The sequence below is a fragment of the Mercenaria mercenaria genome, chromosome 7, assembly GCF_021730395.1.
Source record: "Mercenaria mercenaria strain notata chromosome 7, MADL_Memer_1, whole genome shotgun sequence".
Classification (NCBI taxonomy): Eukaryota; Metazoa; Mollusca; class Bivalvia; order Venerida; family Veneridae; genus Mercenaria; species Mercenaria mercenaria.
Genome location: NC_069367.1, coordinates 13,928,012 through 13,949,064, shown reverse-complemented (window position 1 = coordinate 13,949,064; position 21,053 = coordinate 13,928,012). Strand labels below are relative to the sequence as shown.

General features: G+C 32.5%; 2 protein-coding genes across 5 annotated transcripts in view; both read left to right on the top strand.

The window, feature by feature from the left end:
- LOC123555601 (thrombospondin-1-like) overlaps positions 1-21,053 on the top strand; it is a 246,666-nt gene that overhangs the window by 146,446 nt on the left and 79,167 nt on the right. The gene's annotated exons all lie outside the window — the stretch shown is intronic.
- LOC128558439 (uncharacterized) overlaps positions 1-21,053 on the top strand; it is a 69,633-nt gene that overhangs the window by 3,391 nt on the left and 45,189 nt on the right. For 2 of the 3 annotated variants that reach the window (XM_053547608.1, XM_053547606.1), the window contains exon 2: positions 603-663. The exons of the other annotated variant lie outside the window; for it this stretch is intronic. The gene's annotated coding sequence lies outside the window, so the exon portion shown is untranslated. The remainder of the gene's footprint in view (positions 1-602; positions 664-21,053) is intronic. 3 annotated transcript variants of the gene reach the window in all.

Genomic DNA, 21,053 nt, shown 5'->3' with positions numbered 1-21,053 from the left:
TAAAGTGATATGCGCCTAGGATTGTTCGATTATATTTTATAAACAGAGTATAATATCGAGCGCATCACTACAATTCCGATTTGAGCGTCTGCAAAAGCGTTGTAAGTATTTAGCCTGTGTACGCATGTAAACGTGATGTATTTACTTTTTCATCATGTCTATTCAAGGGAAATAATATTTCAACAATTAACTTTATATCACAATTAGACAATTGCAGCGCTATTTGTTTGTATCTCCGGGGCTTCAACCGAAGACTGTGAAAAATGGCACTCTTGATACATATTTTGATCGATTAAGTTACACCATTGTGTGGTTCAATAGAAATGCATCAGAATAACTCAATGTCTGGGTCTTGAGGGGCCTATTGCCCATTTGGCCCCTGGACAAGGTTTTGTCATAAATGCACCGAGGATCCCTTGCCAGACCCCTGTCCCCGTCGAAAAGGTCCCCCCCCCCCCCACTCCCCCCGCCGCAAGTTAAACCCGCTCCTACACATCCTATGTTGTTTTTTAATATCAGCTGTATTTCATGCTTGCAATACACATCGTGTATTACTTTTATTCTCCTGTCCATTCTACTTTTTTTTTTAATTTCTTGTACAGGCGCACAGCTGCACGTAATACTCGAAAAGAGGCGTGATGCAGTATATATAAATAGATAGATGTAAGTAAAACATTTTATTTTAACATGCGGTTTTGATTTCAATTGTGATTCTAACATATTTCATATAGATCTACCCAGTGTATAGACAGAAAAATCGTTACATTTATTGATTGTCCATATATTTACAGAATGTCTGTAAAAACGACCAAACAATGAGAACCAGGCCACGAATATACCTTTCCAAGTTTTATGGTTACTATGCATATTTATCAAAGTTCATTGTGCACCATGAAGTATCCGTAGTTCACATCGCAGTAGTCCAAATACATTTGTAATTGTACACAAGAGTTAACGTTGCATATCGTTATTTTTTTTTACTGGTCGATATCCCCCTCCGAATAATTGTATTCAAGAGTTGAATATCGTTATATTTGTTTTGACTGGCCAATATCCCCCTCCGAGTACAAACCAGAAAAGGTCAAAAATGTGTTGGGAAAGTTTTCTTCGTTGTGTATGAAATGCCCAACGGAATCTGTTGGGCAAAAATTACGTTAAGATTAAAAAAAAATAAAAATTAAGAAATACATGTTAGAAAGCGTTTAATTTTTCCTTTCCAATTATGTGTATATTATCTAGATTCCTTAAAAAACTTTCAAACTATGGCATGTAAAATGTTTAGAGGTTTAACAATTGGAAAATGGTCGATCACAGGTAAACACATGCGCACTGTGTAGGAACTTTGCTTTGTAACGGCGTTAAAACACTTAACAGCGTAACTTGTGGGAAGCGGATAGCGGGTAAAATATATGGCGTACAATTTGGGTCAGAACTAAATAGATAAATCAAGGAGTAATCAAATTGTACGTTCAGGTACAATTTTATACGTGCCGATATATTTTTATACCTACAGGTACAAAAATATACCTGCAGGTACAAATTGGAAATGTACAATTTTATACCTGCACGTATACTTTTATACCTGCACGTACAATTTTATACCTGTAGGTATGAATTTTCAAAACAAAACGTGCAGGTATAAAATTGTACGTGCCGGTATAAAATTGTACGTGCACGTACAATTTTTACCTGCACGTACAAAAATATTTATACCTGCATGTATAAATTTTACCTCCACGTACAATTCTGATATGTATCTGTAGGTATAAAAGTGTACCTGCAGGTACAAAAATATACCTGCGGGTACATTTTTATACCTGTAGGTACATTTTTTATTTGTACCTGCAGTTATAAAAGTGTACCTGCAGGTATGATTTACACCTACAGGTACAATTTTATACATGCATGTACAATTTGATACCTGCATGTACATTTTTGTTTTACACTTACAGGTATTTTTTGTACCTGCAGGTATACAATTGTACTTGCAGGTACAATTATATAACTACTTGGTGTATCTCTTTACTTTTAATTCATATATTACGCCATATAAAATGGTCTCCTGATTTGTCAAACTGGCCTTCTGTAAAACGTTTAGGAAGTGTACAACCATGTATTAAACAATGTTTAATTTAAACATTTAAATAAATTACCAAATTATGAAAGTATTATTTACCGACACTTGAAACGTACCCCGAAAACGACGAAAGAATCAACAACCTTTTTTCTATGAAATTCCTCAAAAGCACATCCCTTTTTAAATTAAAATCGAGAATTTAGACACCCTAACGATCACAGTGATACCCTGGCCTAAAGAGCTGTAAAAATAAATTTATTTAATTCTTCTTTGCCTGACCATTGAAAAACGGACTGTTTATCCTCTCAATTGTGGACTTGGGTGCGTGGGTACCCACCTTTTCCTCTGAGAGTCCATTGAGTGGTACATATTTGGCAATTTATTGGGGGGGGGGAGGGGATATCAACCCTTTAATAGTAATATGCAGACCCGTATGAAGCATTTTAGGAAGGGACCACAACAAATTAATGTTTTCATGCTTATAGACCTTTTAACAATGCGGTTGGTCGCTACGTAGTTTTAGTGGATGTTTTGATTTCCATGCGCATGCGCTCTTTACGTGTGGCAAAAAGACCGCTGAACAATAAGTAAACCTACATAAAATCAACATTATATTACAATTTGTTTTGCCAAAATAAAGGTTGATATTAATCACACAATTTATTTTACAGATTGCTTTTATTAAAGATAAATATGTTATAAATCATATCTTACCTGAGAAGCCGGCTTTATTCTTACTTTTGTCAAAAAAAAAAAAATCATAATCCTTAGTCTATTTCCACACATCATACAAATATAAAACTTGTTCCTTTCATTTAAAAGTGTCATATTTTCTTTCATTTGATCTAGTTTATTCTACAACCTTAAATAGTTGTTGTATATATTTTTATCAGACTTGAACGACATCTATCATGATTTCTTAGGGGATGCGGCTCTTTGTCACTGAAGCTGCTGTTTTAAAGACACTGATTCTGGTATGCCTGGTATGTGGCCTATGGAGATGATAAGGTCTGCGTATTGGCGATAAGGGCCAATACACAAGTCAGGACCATTGGTAGACTTGCTTCTGTTTATCATAATAAGCTACTGTATAGCTACTGTGCAGTAAATAAATTGCAGGTGATATTTCTCACCTTTATAGCAAATCAGTTCTCACCTTTATAACGAGTTTAGAAAGCTTGATTGAATTAGGGCTAAATAAACAAAGTGATAAGATACAACAGTGTTTCTTCATATTTTTAATAAAGTAAGTTATTTAACAATTACATCTCATTATTGCTGTTTTTTAATATCAAAAATATAAAAAATGCATTCAGGCACATAGCTTTTAGAAGTAATAAATTATTGTGTATTTTGAACAATGATATATCTTTATTGCTGGATTTTATTATACATAAAAGAAAGTTAACATTATTTAGACAACACAAGAGGAATTAAGCATTTTTAATATATAATATCCTTCTGTCTATATACCTTCTTTATCTATTAAAAATGCAACTGAACGCTTCTTTAATTTCTAATAAAATAAAAGTTTAAAGGTAAAGTTTCTTGTTTAACGTGGGTAGTCGACGAAAGTCCCCACCTGGAATGGATGGAACAACTTATTTCCAGACGAGCCCACGGCAGGCGTCATATTTACCTCCCCAGCATCCAGTCTAGGCCGATACTGCTGGAAACAGTACCAATTTAAGTAAATCACCCAGCACTGAACACTAGTCGGGATATCAGCCGCGACCGGGAATCGAACCCGGACCGCTGGCGTTGTAGTCCGACCTGCTAACCACTGCGCCACTGACTCCCTTTAAAAAAAATCCAGCAATTATCTTTTTTTTTCATTTTTATTTTGTTACTTTTGATAAAAAGATCATAAGCATTGAATAAACAAACTTGTAATTTCTCTTATTAAGTTTTGAATAATTATTTTATAGTGAGAAATGCTTTGCTATAAGAGTTATAATTTAATTGGCCAGGACATTACTCAACATGACTGAGCAATCAAAATTAGTATCTTATCAATTAAAATAATTGTGTGTACATGCTGAAAAAAGACTAAAAAAAACAACAGCATTTCAATTAATAAAATGCAAAACACAGAAAATAACCAATTTACCTGTATGCAATAAAATTTATGATTCTCTGACAATAATTAGGCTACATGTCAAGTCTACAGGGGTTTTATGGACCCTTATCAGACTGGACCAGACAGGATCTTGTATATTGGGGATTAAAAAAGTCTGGTATTTGGGAGGGGGGGGGGGGGCGGGGTCACTTATATAGGAGATTTTCTTTGCCTTTAAAGACACTGATTCTGGAATGCAAGGTATGTGGCCTATGGTCTGCGTATTGGCGGTAAGAGCCAATATACAAGACTAGACGACTGATAGACTATTGGACAGGGGACTTGAAAACAATCAGCAAATAGCAGTAATATTTATTTTATTACTTTCTTTTATTGTATAATTAGACCAAGAAAGTACGGTTGATGTCTGTTACATGTAAGGATTGTGTGGACTGCCTTACATCCCTCTGCATAGGTGGATATCAACCTGAAATCCAAATAGAAACAAAAAACAAGTAAGCATTCAGACTGTTAAATTTATACTAACAGCCTTTTTGGATATATACTAACAGCTGTGTATATAGATTGGAAACTAATGACTTGGAATAATATATACTGATTCTCTCTACAGCTTCCTTGATATTATATATGCATTGCTGTCTGGTATAGAAGATTGAAGAAATACACTGAATAAGAAAAAAAGTCAAACCAAAGTGGGTGAATATAGTAAAATTGAAGATAGCTTATATAAAAAACACAGATTTTGGAAAGAAAAGTTTAGAAATAGTAGTAATAAGGTTACATATTAATTAGAAATTAGAAACAGAAATGAGGATATAATAGAGAAAAGTATATGGTAAAATGCTAATTTATATGGAAAATAAATAAAAATTAGCAATATAATAGCATATGACAGACACAAATAAAACAGTTACTTTGACATCCATATTATACATGGAAAGAGATGATTGAAAATTACCACAATCATAGTCACTTAGATATAGCTTTGAATGACTAAATACAAAAAACAGAATCTGAAAATATTAAAAAATAAACTTTTTAGAAAGAAAATAAAGAGGGGCGAAAATGGGTTTTTTACAAAAGCAGAATTTTGGTTTTTGACGTCGAATAGTTTTTGGGGATAGATTTCATATGAATGATTAACAAAATCAGATGCGCTTATATATAAAGGACAAAATGTGAAAATTTCGTTAAAATAACAGAACTTTAAAGAAAATTATCAAGAAAAAACGTTTTTAAGGATTTTCAAAATTTACCACATTTTTCCTCCCCCCTAAAAAACGTTCAAAAAATTAGCGGGAAAAAATAATAGATAATAAACATTAAATATAACATTTAAAGAGTAGTTTCTGAAAGTTTGAATAAAAAATATTAAAAAATGGTTGCTTAGCAACCGTTTCTTGTACCTATATAAAATGGCTCTATTTTTCTCAATATGTAACTGATTTTTACCTGATTTGGACAAATTACACTTATATAATAGATAAACATGATAGACCTAATACGATTTGGATATATTTAAATGAATAAGTATTATTTTGCTTTAATTTTTTTTTACAATTCTCAGCAGGAATGTAGAGAGAACAACGAATTACACACTATGGGATACCCCAAAATAACCTAATTGTAACCTCACATTCCAATAGAGTCACGTGGTGTCTGGGTTATGTCTGCGCTATATAGCAACATCGGTTAATTTTTAGAACACTACAGTTCAACAATATAACTGGGGAGAATTAGTCTTTTAAAGAAATGAAATAAAATAAATATAGGAGACTGGCCACTACCAGATAAATAAACTACAAGAAAGAATAGTCGTGACATATAATATCTATCTCTAGACGGTTACCCCAGGATTTACCACTAGTTTTGAAGGATTATATTCAGCTATATCCACTATTAGCTGATATAGCCAAGGAGAGAAAGAAAGGAGAAAACAAAAAAAAAGAGCATAAAAAACTTGTTTTTGTTGATTACTGTCCTTTTAAGTCTCCCATCTTAGAAAACAGTACAGACACCATGGTGTACGCGAATTAGTATAGAAAAATGTAGTTTTAAATGTTGCCATACCGTGTGACTCTTATTTTTAACATGTACATACTTCAAATGTAAATATTTTAACATATTTTGTCATTTTAACAGTGGCCCTAATAAGTAAGCCGTGAAACGGTAGTCATTTGTATATATATTTGATTGTTTGTGTTCTTAATATTTATATTTTAAATACAGTCACACGTGAGGCATTGTCTTAAAATGTTTTTGTCTGATGACCAACATAGGTATATGGGAGGACGGTTGCTACATGGTGCCTGGTATGTTTAAAGACTCCATATTGTATATAAATATTTTTATCTCTCTTATATTATAAATTTTAGCAGTTTACTGCATATATGGGCTCATTGTAAATAATATGGCGCAAAAGACATCATGAGCCCACACAAGAGTGAGACTATCTTATATATGTTCATCAAGTCAGCCTCACCACATACTAGGCAACACAGATATTTCTGATAGCAATACAGGGACATTATTTTACTCCACAAACTTAGTTTGAGGGGTTAGAATTTCAATGTGACATCTGGCATTGTTATTCTTATAAGGTCATCAGCAAAACTTAGTAATAATAAGGTCCAGGTAATACATAAGAAGGAAAATAGAATAGTAGGTAATCTGACAGTGAAAATATACAAAAAAAACATTAAAACATTTATTTAAAACTACTTTATTAAGCTTTAAAAATAATCATTTTCTATTTACAGTAACAATCAGGTGGTTCAATCCGGTTTTTCTGATTTTTCAGAAAAATCGGATTGACCTACTTGATTTGTAAACAACTTTAAGTCAGCCAATCACGACAAAGCAGACAATGACGTCTAAGCCAATCAGCGATAACTTACTAAAACGGTGGTTCGGCTGAAAAATGTAAACAAACTAATATTTCTTTAAGGATTTAGGACTTTGCTGTCTCTGTCAGTCCCTTAAAACAGTATTTTAATAAAAGTTAAGTTTTAATAAATAATATAGATTAAAATGGGGAAAGCAAAATGCCTTGATACACTATATGGGTACATAACAGAGGCCTAATATATATAAATGATGCTATACAAATAAGTCAGTCTCTTTCTATTCTTCTAACTGTAGTTTTTAAAGTAAATGTATGGGATTAAATTCCCATCTTATTCACAGCTCACAGTGGGTTACTTTGGCTTGCACACACACACTGATGGACTTGCTTCTGTTTATCATATTAAAGGCCGACAGGGGAACATTTTGATGATTAACATTTATTGCTAACTAATGGCTCACTGACCCAGCAATCTGACCACAAGTATTATCTCCAGTAGGGTGTGAAATGTCTAAGTTTCAAGGAATTCTAAATGATTCCTCTCAATGTATGATGAATATTAAACACATTGCTGATTTGTTGAAAATCTTTTAATCAAGGAATACAGTATATTTTGCACTTGATTCTCTCTATGTAAATTCTTTTATAAACATTTTTAATTGCAACAATAACATCAAAGCAAAAAATCGTTATGTTTGGAAATCTTTATGGAAAAAAACCAGAACACTAGAATAAATAAAAAATTCTGTGTACTCATTGCATTTTGGCTTCATGATGTTTTCAAGCAATACCGAGGATATAGTATAAAATTATGGCACATTTTAGCTAATAAAAAAGACATATTGTAATCAGATTTGACCTACTGTTGTTATCATTGTTGACAGAAATATAGAAGGATTGAGATACAAACAGACACACATACAGGGACACAAATACAGGCATACAAATTACTCCAATTTATGGCCCATATACCGGTATGGTTGTCCATAAGTGTTTTGATATAATCCTTGTGTAAATGATAACATACATTCAGGCATCATCAGTACACAACATCCTTACACTCTCTTACGCTCTCTTTTTTTCCCTGTTCTGGTAAGGTAGTAAATTCTATCCTCCTATAAACTATCGATAACTCTCCAAACCAGTTTATAAATACTTTTTCTGAATCAGAGGACTGTATTCAGAGGGTTCCTGACGGATAGACGGACGGACCGATGTGCCCCAGCCCCTCCCCCCCCCCCCCCCCCCCCCCCAAAAAAAAAAAGAAGAAAAGGATGGACTTGATATCTTGATATTCATGTCAATGTTAATGGCATAGACTATTATGATTAATAGAGTGATAATGAATAGAGGGATACATGTTTTATTTGTATATAAATAATGAGAATATGTTTTTTTTATATTTAAAAAATAACTATAATTTAAGTAAAATAAGCCAGTTGAAAAAGTCAGTACTATAAACTAAAAGACTACAAATCAAATAAACATGAAATATTATTCCTAAATATAATTATGATATAAAGCTGACATTCTTTTCATGCAGCTAACTAAAATTGTACTCGCTGAGTTTCTTACTGGAGTCTGTCACTTGCATGTACATGTAAAATGAAGACCATAATTTAGTTATACTGATTTTTTGAAGATATACATTTATCTTTTTATTTGAGCATTGTATTTCAATGTTTTATGTAATGGGTGTTCATATATCTATATATATAAATATCAAGAAATTGAATTGAATGAAACTGATGTTTATAGGAATTGTACTATTAAACATTTTGTAATATGTTATGTTATGATAAAAGTACAGTGCTGATATATGGCTCCTTTATTTTGATTTTTTCCTTCTCACATTTTTTTTTGGCAAAATCCAGAATACTTCAATGTCCTGAGGTGACCTGAGCTAACCACAGAAATTTCTACAGATGTTATTAATCCCTGAAATTCACACCATGAATATTTGTTAACTTTATGGCCTGAACCCACAAGGTGTTAATGATATGTGCCAATCATCCAAAAGTTTCCCTTGACAACCAAAGTCGGCATAGCAACTGTGCAGTACATAGATTGCATGTGATATTTTTCACCTTTATAGCAAACCAATTCTCACTTTTATAACGAGTTTAGAAAGCCTGATTAAATTGGAACTAAACAAACAAAGTAATAAAATACAACATTTATTTTTCAATTAATCAAGCTTTAAAACAATTTTATCTCATAATTGCTTAATTAAAAAAATTAAAAATAAAATGCATTCAGGCACCTTTTTAAAACTAATGAATAGTTTATGTATAAATAAATCATGTGTATTTTGATTGATTTAATTGATAATTAAAAAAGTGCTTGTCGTTTCTGTTATTGAGTTTTAAATAATTCTTTCATTTTTCATGAAATAAAGGCGAGAGTTTTCTAAAATGGTGAGAATTATCTTGATGTAAGAATTATAATTTAATTGGTCAGGACATTATTCAACAAGAATGAGCAATTACAATTAGTATATTATCAATTAGAATAATTTTGTGTATAATCTGAAAAAAAGCTGCATTTGAATCAGTGAAGTGTATAGCAATGGAAATAACCAATTATCTGTACATATCAATAAAACTTATGATCCTCTGACACGGACTACATGTCAAGTCTACAGGGGTTTTATGGACCCTTATCAGACTGGACCAGACAGGATCCTGTTTATTTGGAATTAAAATGTCTGGCTTTTAAGGGGGGTGGGGGGGGGCGGTAACTTACATGGGAGATTTTCTTTGCCTTTAAGTAATATACTGGAAATAATTACGTAACTATTATGCAAACGATATGATAAAACATAGATCACCTTGGTCTTGATGTATAAATGATATGTCAAATGCTATACATAGTATTTCTTTTCGCTGTTTTGGCAAAACTTTCTCCGCAACTGATAAATCTATCCAAAGGAAATGTGCATGGTTTAATGAAGATTGTCGTACTGCAAAAAAACAACTTCCTACGAAACAAGACTAATTTCAAATTAAATCCATCTGAAAATAATAAACTCTTGACATTCGCCAAGAAAATTTTGGAGTTATATTAAAAAATTCAAAAGTAAAAGAAAAAATGTAAATACTGATGTCGACATTGAAGATTTTAAGAATCATTTTTCTAACATGTCTACATCTGCAGATAATCAGTTTGTTGCAGATACGTTCACTGAGTCTCGGGATGAAACACTATATATCGACCAGTTGGATCTGCCTTTTACAGTTGATGAAATTTGTAAAACTATTTCTTTTTTAAAGAAACACAAAAGCAGTGATTTCGATAACAATGTGGCAGATTTTAGTTATTGATGCAAAGCAATTTATAAGTCCCTACTTATGTACAATTTTTAATAAAATATAGGATACAGGTATATACCCGGAGGCATGGACTAAAGGTGCCATTGTTCCCATTTACAAAAAAGGAGATACGCATAATCCTGCTGATTATAGAGGAATTACTCTAGTTAATGTTATGTTGAAAATATTTTCATAAATGTTGACTTTTTTCGCCACTATGCTCAATTAGGTGACATTATATTATGTGGTGACCTAAATTCACGTGTGGGTCAAAGATCAGATACTGTACCAAATATTAATCTGCACCGTTATGTTGATTTACCTGACGAAAATGATGTACCTACGGGGTTAACTGTACGGTCTTCTTTTGATGAAACATCAAATAATTTTGGGAATAAGTTGTTATCGTTGTGTAAGCAGTCTAGTTTATACATAATGAATGGACGTAAGGAGCCAGGTCGTTTTACGTGCTTTAATCTAAAACGTAACAATGTAGCGGCCAGTGTTGTTGACTATGCCATTAGCAATAGCAATCTATACTCGTTACTTAATAATATGCGTGTTCATGATTTATCCGAATATTCGGACCATTGCTCTATCTCATTTACTTTAAAGTTAGAATACACGAATGATGATTGTGCTGATGGGAGGATGTATGATAAAATTGTATGAGAAAATGGCGATGAAGATGTATTAAATGATGTATTAAATAATAAAAAAAACATTATTTGATAAAGTGGTGGATGACTTGTCCGCAAATAATGTTGATGTAAATACCTGTGTAAATAATTTGTCAGATATTATTTTTGATATTTCGTTTGAATTATGTGGCAGACAGTATCGTAATTGCCAAACTAAATAGAGAAAATGTAAAACTTCGGGCTGGTTTAATGATAACTGTAAACGTAAAAAGGTTGAATTTTATAGATGTAAACGTTTATTTAGCTCTAATCCAACGAATGAAAATAAGATGCAGTTTTTAAATGCAAGGAGTGAGTTTTGTAAAGCTAAACGCGCTGCAAAATCTGTATTTTACAATAAAGAAAAAATGACTTTATCTATGTTAAGCAAACACAATTCAAGAAAATTTTGGAAACATATTAAATGTTACAAAAATACTAGCAATGTTAATCATAAGGTAGCGGATATTAATGACTTTGTTAATCATTTCAAAAATATGTCAAACTCACCGCACCCTAGTACTTTCGGTGCCGATGAGAATTTACATAGAGACCAAGTTGTTAATGTTGATACTTTAGATTGTTTATTTACTGTTGAAGAAATATGCAAAACTATCTCTATGTTAAATAGACATAAAAGTGCAGATATTACTAAGAATGTAGCAGACTTCTTTATTGATAGTAAATATTTTATTGCACCATATCTTGTACAAATTTTTAATTTCATATATGAGAAAGGTGAATATCCTGAGTCTTGGACAAAGGGTATAATTGTTCCTATTTTCAAGAAAGGAGATCAAGCTGATCCCGCTAACTATCGTGGCCTTACACTTGTAAATATCATGGCTAAAATATTCTCTCTTACACTTCGAAATAGGATAAACACATGGTGTGAAAATGAAAATATTTTTAATGATACACAATTTGGGTTTAGAGATAATCATAGCACCACGGACTGTATATTTATATTGCATAGTATTATCCAAAAGGTTCTATTTAACAAATCGAAATTGTATTGCGCATTCATTGCCTACAAAAAAGCCTTTGATACTGTTAACCATGATGCTTTTTGGATAAAACTTGTAAAATCTGGTGTAATCTGCAAAATGTTGAACATGATAAAGGCAATATATATGAATGTAAAATCTTGTGTACGAAACTGCAGAAATATGAGTACTTCTGACTTTTTTGATGTGTCACTTGGTGTTAAACAAGGAGAACCGCTTTCTCCTCTTTTGTTTATTTTATTTATTAATGATATAAGCGAGTCAATTGATTTTGAAAACCTTACTGATAAAGATATTGAATTATTGTCAATATATATGCTGTTGTTCGCTGATGATATTGCTCTTTTTACAACTGATCCTAACAGTCTCCAAACTTTGTTAGATAATTTATACGAATATTCTTGCAAATGGGGTTTAAAAATTAATGTTAGCAAAACTAAAGTATGTGTATTTGAAAAACGCAAAACTAGACATAATTTTGTGTGGACTGTCAATAATGAAACTATTGATACTGTTGATTCTTTTACGTATCTTGGTATTAAATTCCACTATACTGATTGCATGAAATATGCTGTACAAAAGTTGCATGAACAAGCACTTAAAGCCTACAACAGTTTGCTTTCGGTATTTAATAAGATCAACCTTGATGTTAAAACAAAACTTAGACTGTTTGATTCGTTGGTATCTCCCATACTCTTGTATGGTTATGCAATATGGGGCATTTACAATTACAAAGAAGTTGATAGATTGCATCTTAAATTTTGTAAACAATTGCTTGGAGTTAAACCTCAAACATCGAATGCAGCTGTACTCGGTGAGTTAGGTAGATATTCTTTAACTGTTAAATGTAAAGAACGAGCACTGAAGTATTGGACCAAAATTATGAAAAACACGAATAATCCTATACACACCATATTTGTTGACCAATTACAAATTATACATATAAATAGAAATAATACTTGGGCATTTGCAATGAAAACACTGTTAAATAATCTAGGTTTTAGTAATATGTGGGATGCTTTTAATGCTAATGTTAATTACATGCCTTTGTTTAAACAACGTCTTTATGATCAATATATACAGAATTGGCATGCAACCATAGCTAGCCAGCCGAAGTTAGATTATTATAAATTGTTCAAATGCGAAAATTCAAATATGAAAAGTATCTTGATGTTGTTAATAATGCTAAAATAAGAAAAGATCTTTCGAGATTGCGACTAGGTTCTCACTCGTTAGAAATTGAAACTGGTAGATATACAAATATTGAAAGAAATAACAGACTTTGTAGATGTTGTAATTTAAAAGTAGTTGAATCTGAGTACCATTTTATTTTATGTAGAGAATTGAGAAAAAAATATAGTATTATTGTACCATTCCCGTCCATCCAGAAATTTACTAAAACATTGTCAAGTATAAATACTAAAACAATAAAGAACTTGGCAAAATATGTACACTATGCTATGTCAAAAAGGCAGGAAACGCTAAATATCATACCTGCTTCTTAGTTAGTTAATTAGTATTTTTTTTTATTGATAGATTGAATATTGTGCATGTATTGTGAAGTAAATGTTGGCCATCTGTATTGTATTTAAATTGTTTAATGGCCAAAGGTATTGTATTTATGCCGATTTGCCAATAAACTTTGAAACTTGAATGTTAAGAAATAGGATAAATAAATGGTATTAATCAGAAAATGTATTTAGCGATGCTCAGTTTGGTTTCCGGGATGGTTGTTCTACATCTGATGCCATCTTCTTACTACATTCTACTATTAAAAAAGTATTAGCTAATAAGTCTAAATTATGGTGTATATTTATTGACTACGAAAAAGCTTTTGATACTGTGATTAGAGACGCATTATGGGTGAAATCAGTAAGATCTGGAATTAGCTGTAAAATGATAACTATGATTAAAGCGATTTAAAGTAATGTTAAATCTTGTGTAAAAATATGTGCAGCTATGTCTATGTCACAATTATTTGACGTAACTCTTGGTGTAAAACAGGGAGAGCCGTTATCTCCCTTGTTATTTATCCTTTTCATCAATGATATTGTAAAACACATTAATTTTGACACATTAAATGAGAATGACCTCCGGCTACTTTCTATGTATGTAATCCTGTATGCTGACGATATTGTTCTATTTACTACGGATCCTTCTAGTTTATCTAGTTTACAAGAACAGTTAGATAATTTGTATCAATATTCTGTTAAATGGGAACTTAAAATAAATATCAGTAACACTAAACTTTGTGTATCCGAGAAACGAAAGCAGGTAAACAATATTGATATATGTATAAACGGTGAAAAAATTGAACAGTTGATGGCTTTACATGTTTGGGAGTAAAATTTACATATACTGGTAACATGGCTAGTACCGTAACAGCATTGTCAGACCAAGCTTTAAAAGCGTATCATAATCTTTTGGCGTTATTCGATAGAGTTCCTTTAGATATTAAAACAAAATTGTACCTATTTGACTGTATGGTTGTACCAATTATATTATACGGAGCAGAAGTTTGGGAGGCATACAATTATAAGGAAGTAGATAAATTACATATTAGATTCTGTAAGCAAATATTAGGAGTACGAAAACAAACACCAAACAAACGGTGAACTTGGTAGATTTCCACTGTCGGTTTTACCTAAGGAAAGAGCAATTAAATTCTGGTTAAAAGTAAAAAAGAATGCTGGTACATCTATTAACACTATGTACACTGAACAATGTAACAACACGGATAGAAAAAGTTGTATGAACTCTTTGTTAGAAAATTTAGGATATTCATACCTTTTAACTGATTTTGATGAAAATATTAATTACTTCAATAGTCTAAAAAGACGTCTACGAGATCAGTACATACAAAATTGGCATGTATCTATAAGTAGTAAGCCAAAACTTGGCTATTATGTGAAATACAAAACTGAATTTTGTTACGAAACTTATCTAGATGTTTTAAAAAATGATACATTACGTAAACACTTTACATGCTTTAGATTAAGTTCTCATACACTTGAAACTGAATCTGGTAGATATAATAATACCAGTAGAGAAAATCGATTATGTAAATGTTACAATCAAAATAATATCGAATCAGAGTATCATTTTCTCATGTGCTGTATATTGTATTCTGACTTGCGTCGTTTGTATCTTGGGCCAGTGTCCTGGCCAAATATGCAAAAGTTTGTTAATTTAATGTCTACACATAAGAAAGGTCTTTTGTTGAGAGTTTCTAGATATCTGAAAGAAGCTTTTGTTAAGCGTTCTGATACCCTAAGAGATTTGACAATTTCTTAATATGCATTTGTATATATTTTGAGTTGTCGCATTTATGATTTATGATTGTGTTATATATGTTATATGTCTTGGCCATATTCACTTTGATATTTGTTAGATGGCCAAAGGCAAATGTATTTGCAGATTTGCCAATAAACTGAAACTGAAACTGAACTGATTAAGACCGTAACATTACTTCGAGAATGCTACGTAATTAGAGCGGATCATAAAAGTTACTGAAGCATATAAGTTGGCCTTGATGTAACGTACTTTAATGCCCTTCGGTCATTAATACCATACTAAGAACGTACTCGGATTGATATATCACGCGGCGGGGCGGCTGTTTTGTAAATCAAACTATAAGAATATACTTTGGAAGTTATGGACAGTTCCCTATTAAAACGATGTGATTTTAGTTGTAAAAAAATCTAAATTCGTACGATCTGGATCAAATCAAGGACTTTAATTTCATACGGAAGGAAAATACCTTATACATATCTCTAATTTCTATCTCTGATGTTTACATGTTGGATCATTTTCATATCGAAAATGCATCGTGCGCAGAAGTCATTAACATTTAATTAATAGAATAATTATGATAAACTTGAATTTCGCAAAATATATAACGTCGTCTAACAACAGACAAAGAATGTATAAGTGTAGTAAACCCCTCCCCGCTACCCGCCCCTCTCTATTAAATCTGACCGCTGCATTCACCATCCCAACCGCTTTAAACTTTAAAATTCAAAGAATCAATTTAAACAAAAAATAACAATTTTAAGATGAAAAATATCTTTTTGAATACGGAATGCATTGATTCCCTTTTTGGTACAATTGGACTTAGTCCGTGTTTGTTAAATTTAGCATGGGGGACTTTATATATGTGCGTTTGTGGTTTTCGGAAGGGTACATCAGTTGAAATTAATATGTAATCCAGTTGAAAATAAATTAAAATCCATACTTGAACTTCTCTTAAGGTAACTTGACATGAACAACCAAGATGGCGTCACAAAATTAGGGTTGGTAACATTATTTATCCCTATAGACAATATGCTGCTATAGAGGTCTAAAGATGCATTTTAATCATTTAACACACACATAAACAATTGTAAAAATGCATTTAATTTATAAAATTATAAAATCAAATGTTCTGAAACTCACCATGAAAACTAGTCAATTTTTGAGCGTATTTTGCAGAAAAGTTATGCATCCAAACTGAAAAAAATTTATATCCTTATATCTTTGAATGTGTCCTTCAGGTGCTCCACCTATGAACAAAAGAACTTATCCACTGAGTTTTATGCTATTTGCTCTGGAATTTCATCAGTAAATTATAAGTTTCAGTATTTTGTTGCAAATAAATTCAGTAACAAGGGGCTATGCAATTCCAAAAATATGTTTATTGTAAAACTCACCCAGTCCTATGAATGGAAAATTAACCTAAACATAGCTGATTTTGGGTATATTACATTATATTTTATTACCCTTTCATGTTCAAATGAAAAAAAAATCCTTATCTAAACTGTCTCTGTACTTTTTGGAGGCAACAGAAAATCAAGAAAATGTACTTTATCAATTACATTAAACATACATTAATTTAGTATGGCCTAAGATCCACACTTTCCATGAGATTTCCATGCAAGTCAGTAATTTTTGACATTGAGGGTTATTCAAACAGTAGCAAACACATTTCAACTAGGACAAAGGTTGAAAAAATTGTAAACGTTTTATAAAATTTAAATACAAACAATGTAGAATTACTAAGAAATGAACACATCACTCAAAACTCTTAATATGTGAGGATGTAAAGTCTCAGAAATAAAGACAAAGTAAACTTACATGTACTTTGAATTTTTTTAACGACCCTCATACTGCAAGCAGGTTTCAACTTTTTAGGGTGTAAAATATAGAAATTTATAATTTACTGATGAAATTCCAGAGCAAATAGCATAAAACTCAGTGGATAAGTTCTTTTGTTCATAGGTGGAGCACCTGAAGGACACATTCTAAGATATAAGGATATAAAAAATTTTCAGTTTGGATACATAACTTTTCTGCAAAATGCGCACAAAAATTGACTAGATTTCATGGTGAGTTTCAGAACATTTGATTATATATTTTTTTAAGTTAAAAGCATTTTCGCAAGTGTTTATGTGTGTGTTAAATGATTAAAATGCATCTTTAGACCCCTGTAGCAGCATATCGTCTATAAGAGTAAATAATGTGACCAACCCTAATTTCGTGACGCCATCTTGGTTTTCTCTGTCAAGTTACCTTAATTGAACATTTTATTTTCATTTTCGACTTTTAATTAGATTGATAGTATCATGTAAGCTAATTGTGCCAGGTGGTAAGTTCTGTGAGGTCATATGTTAGGAAATCACACAACATTTTTTTAAATATTTATTTTCATTAAATATTTTTGTCACGTATCTTCTCGTTGAATTTGAATTGAACCAGGAAAAGAAAAAGAATGTATTGCAGCAAACCTGTTTAATGATCTCTTTTCCTTTCTTAGATCAAACAAATACAATGTTGTAAAACAATTGTACAAAATCCTATTTATAAATCACATGTACCTATTTCACTATCCTGTGGCGACGTAATGCCTTTGCATGATTGAATGCAATAGCAGAAGCATATCATCGTCATCCATAGACACAGGAATTTCTATACAACGGTGCGTATTTACTTTTTAAAGTATGGATTTTATTGTAAAAACGTCCACTGAAACTACTTCATTATTTATACTATCACTCAGTACGTTTAACCAAAGAGTGGTAATGTGAAAAAAGGACAAAAGTCCTGCAGGAAAAAACTTCACAACTAACTTTTCTTTTGTCTTGGAACTTGACCTACATACGCTACGATACCAATATACATGTATACTTACTCGGACATGACCGTTCGTGTAGTGCTCAAAAGAAACTTCCCTGATTGAGCGAAAATCGGAATGCGTATAGAGGAAATAAATAATAATAGTAGAAATATTGAATTTTCTGAAAGTCTGTGGCAGTTTTCCGATAGAATAAGCGTCTCTTAATTCAATAAAAGGGTGCTCGTCTGCTGCTGTAGCACTCGCCATTACAAAACCGTCATGTACAATTAAGAACCAGTATTTCATTGGTCGAGCCGATCAGCTGATAAGACTCCACGTGATTTGATTTTACGAAAATTTCCGATAAATTCCGAAGTTCCTGTGAAATGGGCTATTTGTGAAAGCACTAGCCGATTCTGAAACGTTTTTATTACTATACAAGTCTCTAGGAAACCCCGTATTATAATGATCCCCGACAGTCCGCGTTTATAAAACAGCTAACTTACTGACTCCAGTTTTACACTAGTTTTCTTTGCAAAGCCTTGGCATTAAATTGCTAGCCCACCATGTATTTAAGCTGTTGCGCACGTGTTTTGTCTGTTTTCTGCCGAATTGTTTGGTTAGATTGCCAAAATCGATAAGGATCAATAAAGAGATGTAGCAGTGTAAAGTTAAACTTCAAAATTCGTGAACATCATTTTTTTTTTGTTGCAAGTATTTACGTGAAGAAAACATTATATTTCCATGATAAAGAAAAACAAGATTTGCAAGGTGTACTTACTTTCTGTTAGTTTCAAATAATATTTTGCCGCCAGATTAATGTAATGTTAGGTAGCCCTGCAACTGTTTTACTTTAAATTACTTTTGACAAAGCTAGCTGTTTTACAATGTAAAAAAAATGTTACTTTCGAAATATTTGATACCGTTTCCGAAGCATTATCTGTCTTATTGATTTCTGTTATTCGTTTAGTAGCATGTGGCCAAATTGATCACACTGTGTTATTTTCACATTTTATCCATTTAATAAAAATGTAGTAAAACATGTTTACTAAAACATGTACTGCGTGATATCATTATTCTAAAAACTCGCGACTAATTTTCGATAAACCATGTTGGGACATGATACATGCATGTTTTGAAATAAAAATGCCATTTACTCAACATCTTATTTCTGTAGAAATTGTGTAAGATCAATATAGATCTTCAACGGATCAACAGATTTTCCGAATGTTTGGTTGAACGTGGGCATGAGTTGTAAAGACCGAAAAGACGTCTTAAATATGCGTAAATACCGGGCCATCTTATACGAGATAATGGATTCAGACGTTTCTTCAATTATTTTGGCGGGAAAACTACACGTGCCTTCCATGATGTTCCTTTGGTATTGACCGCGTGTTAGCAGAAAATTTAGTATTTTCGTAATATGTGGCCATGTTATACGCCATAATGGATTTCCAAATGGAACGGGGAGCAGACGTTTCTTCTATTATTTTGGCGGGAAAACTGCGCTCTTATTGACCGCGTGTATACAGAAAATTTAGTATTTGCGTTATATTTTCGTAACAGCATCTATGTTGAATTTTCATGGCATTTTTCATTCGAGTTCTTAATATTTCATTGGTGTGTTCAGCTTGAAAAAAAAGGATGTTAAAGTTTAAACAGCAACAGGCTGATAAAAAAATACCGTCCTACCGGTCCAGTCCTTGAAGTACTTGGTCGGAAACGGCAAACAAACATATCTTTAAGGATGGCCCAGAAATCAGGAAAAAATACATTTCTTTACTAGCTATTAAAGCCAAATACATTTGTTTGCTTTATATTTATTACATGCATTAATGTTTGTCTTAACTAGATCACACTAATTACGCACGTTGGAAACGATTTTTTCACGTAGCGCTTCTCAACAGTGGAGATTTATTTTTATTACATGAAGCGTTTTCATTGGTGACGCCTTCAGCCGCTATTACATGTAGATCGTAAGAGGTTATAAATATGTCCTGTTCTTACGTTTAGGACCAAACGATTTGCGTGACTACAGATAAGTCGGAATTTCGCTCGATCACATTTTCCACCACAGTTTTGATTGTCTTTGGTTGAGACCTCCAGGCAGACATGGTGAAATATCAGAATACTCGAGGTCTCATTATTTAGACTTACATCGCAGATATACATGTACACCGTATATTATTTATAAACGGGGTGAAAGTGTGTAGCCGGCCGGGTAGCTCAGTTGGCAGAGCATCGGAACGGTATTCCGATGCCCCAGATTCTAGTTCCAGTCTGGCAGTATATTCTTCTCACCCTGTGACATTTGGCACACAACGTGGGGCTGAATATACTCCGAGTAGAAATTCGAGGACATTTAATTATTTTGTCTCCAATCACATAGTGGTGTGGGAGATATATTGATTTACTGATGTCTGTGTGTCCGTGTGTGTGTCCGTCTATCTGTCTGTCACAAATCTTGTCTGCGCTCTAAGTTGAACAGCTCTCATCCGATCTTCACAAAACTTTAACAAAATGTGTTTACAATTAAGTCCTCAGCCATGTTCGATCCCGAGCCAAATCGACCCAGGCACTTCAGAATTATTGTCCTTGAAAATCCGAAAATTGACCTTTTTTCTCTTGTCCGCGCTCTAACTTGAATAGTTCTCATCCGATCTTCACCAAACTTGAACAAAATGTGTTTGCCAATAAGTCCCTGGCAAAGTTCGATAACTAGCCAAATCGGCTTAGGCACTTCAGAATTATGGCCCTTAAATTACTGAGAATCGCTCTGTACACACTTGTCCGCATTCTCAACCGATCTTCACAAAACTTGAACAAAATGTATTTGCCAATAAGTCCTCGGCCAAGTTTGGTAAATAGCCAAATAGGCCAAAGCACTTCAGAATTATGGCCCTTAAATTACCGAAAATCACTCTGTACACAGATGCCGGTGATACATGTTTTGGTGCATCGT